At 42.4% G+C, this 2878-nt stretch overlaps 1 pseudogene; it reads left to right on the top strand.

Annotated features, from left to right (window-relative positions):
• The first annotated feature begins 408 nt into the window (after nt 1-408).
• On the top strand, nt 409-1428 carry LOC149462508 (uncharacterized; annotated as a pseudogene).
• The last annotated feature ends 1450 nt before the right edge of the window (nt 1429-2878 follow it).

Here is a 2878-nt window from a genome sequence, read left to right as displayed (position 1 = left end):
TGATGATTGTGTTGTATATCCTTTTTCTAATAAGTTTGATAGAAGCTCAGCAGGTGGCTATCACCAAAACAGGTGCTCAACAGGTGGCCATCACTAGGATGAATGACACCTTCATATTCTGGTACAATTCATCCAACACATATGTGGCTGCGTTCACCTTTGATTTTTGTAGTATGATACCCATATATTGCAATAGACATAGACCGGGTTGGGCACAGCGGGCCTGTCTGGTGATCAACTCAGATCAGATATACATATGTATACCGGATGATTTTTGGGGACCGAACTGTGCCCATTGGGGATCATTGGGATGGAGTACTGGAGCAGGTTGGGGGTATCAACCACAGAGTGCATTAAAAAGGAAAGATAAGGTGGGGAAGCCTCTCATTAAACGTATGTCCATCTGGAAGTCAGGGTGCAGTGATAGCGGAGAAAGACTCGTCCTAAACATTGAGAATCCTAGCCCTGGTGATGCAGGACTTTACTGGTTAGGCAGGCACCCACAGAAAGGTACACCTCTAGCAAAATTTTACCTAAAAGACATGTATAACTCATCAAAACCAATAACAAATCCCCTTAAACCTGTCATCCCTGCTATAAAAGACATGATAGCAATAGCAAACCCTACTTTTGAAGAGACAATGGCGGCTGAAACCGGGTTCTCAGACACTAACCTGTGGCTTGAGTGGATGAGATTCAGTGCCAAACAACATAACAGAAGTAACTGCTACAGTATGTCTGTGGTAGTGCCAGGCCACATTTAGGGACAGTCCCTCTTCAGATCCCACAAGACATTGAGGAATGTTTCCTTAGCCTGTTCACTAATACATCCACCAATCATTCTGCGTGCGAAATGTGGAAAGAGGAATATCCCATAGTTACCAAAATCCCGAAGCCTGGAGAGGGCATCACTATATATCCTGGGAACTATACCTGTTACTCGAATTATCAGGGTAATGGAAGGTTCCTGGGTAATTTCACCGAAGGATACTGCTCTACCTACAGCAGTGTCTCAGGGAAGTAATACAGAATCAGACCCAGTCTCTCGGTGACATATACTGGATCTGTGGGGACCAAAAGATTAGAACCAGATTGGAAGGGATTTGGACTGGTGAGTATGCTCTTGCAAAGGCCATTATGCCTCTCCACATCCTAGCAGAAAATACCCCTGACCCAACGCCTGGCCGTAGGAGGAAACGAAAAGCTCCTTCTGGCAGTTTTGACCCACATGTGTATATAGATGCCATTGGAGTCCCAAGGGGGGTGCCTAATGAATTTAAAGCCAGAGACCAAGTAAAAGCAGGCTTCGAATCCCTGATTCCCATGATAACTGTTAATAAAAATGTAGATTAGATAAATTACATATACTACAACCAACAGAGGTTTGTGAATTACACCAGGGATGCCCTCCAAGGAATCGTTGACCAGTTAGCCCCTACATCCTACATGACATTCCAGAATAGGATGGATCTGGACATGATTTTAGCAGAAAAAGGAGGTGTCTGTAAAATGATAGAAGGAACCGGAACATGTTGTACATATATTCCTGACAATACTGGCTTGAATGGTAAGGTTACTCTGGCTATAAAGAAATTGGAAGATCTGTCAGCTGAGTTGAAGAAGAACTCAGGTATCACAGACCCGTGGGATCAATATTTCAGTTGGATGAGTGGGTGGCAAAAGATACTTGCCCAAATAGGGGTAACTGTACTAATAATTCTGATTCTCCTGGTCCTGGTTGTATGCTGTGTTATACCATGTGTGAGGAAATTGATGAGCAAAGCAGTAGACAACAGAACACCTACCTTCCTGAACCAGGAGCAAGAGGATCCCCACATGATAGATGAAGGAAGACCTTATACCCCATTACGGTCCCTCTCCGCCAACAGTAATCTCACAATTTTGTAGGGATAGCATCTGACTTCCTTATGTACAAAGTCTGTGGCGGGGGAGGTGATGAAATAGTCATCACCTGTCTAACGTGCAGCATAAAAGAGTTCCAAGGTACATGAGGACAGATGAGTGAGGACTTATAGGGACAGAGGAAAATAGTCATTTTAAGGGGGGACTGTGATTGGACTTGGTAAAATGTCTATTTCATTTCATATTGAATATATATATATATACACACTTTTTTATACACATTTTTATACATATTTACTTTTATACTTTAATACTATTTCTTTCCACATATTTATAAATGTTTAGCATGAATACATATGTTGTGTAAATATTTTCTGCCTGCTGGGCTTTGTGGTACTTTAAGAAATCCTTTCTTAAGAAATGTTTGCTCACAGGCACAGACCCCCTCCCATCGTGTGATTTCGAAGACAAAAGCATGTTTTTCATTCTATAAGACTGAAGAAGATCACACCTATACCATGAGGGAGATTGTTTTCATGTAAAGTGACCAATCAAAGACTAATATAATGCTTATGCTGTTATCACGTGATGTTCGCATCATTTTTCATATATAAACTCACGGTTTCATTTCAATAAATTAGAGAGAAGTTTTCACAGACCAAACGTGTCAGTGTGAGTTTCTTTATGTGCGCACATTCCAGAGCTGGCCAGCGTCATAAATTAGGACAGGAACAGATAAGCACTGGACACTTCAGTCCTCAACTAAAGCAAAGGGAACTAGGAAATGTCTCCTCTGATCTCCTACCAGGTCATTTCTTTATTCATGGACCTTAGTCAGAGAGTGAGGAAACAACCAGAACTGTCTTTTATAGGAGGGACAGTGATGGGGGGATTATAGGACGAGGGTCCCCACCCCCTCTATCACTCATCGCCATCTTCCCAACACAAGAAGTACTGCACTTCCTTATTTAGTCCATGATTTAGTCATGAAGAACAGCGGGGCTGAGCCCCACCA

The sequence above is a fragment of the Staurois parvus genome, unplaced genomic scaffold, assembly GCF_062004578.1.
Source record: "Staurois parvus isolate SC_StPar_1 unplaced genomic scaffold, SC_StPar_1.0 ptg000174l, whole genome shotgun sequence".
Classification (NCBI taxonomy): domain Eukaryota; kingdom Metazoa; phylum Chordata; class Amphibia; order Anura; family Ranidae; genus Staurois; species Staurois parvus.
The sequence above is the reverse complement of the archived record's forward strand: the minus strand, read 5'-3'. Positions and strand labels throughout refer to the sequence as shown.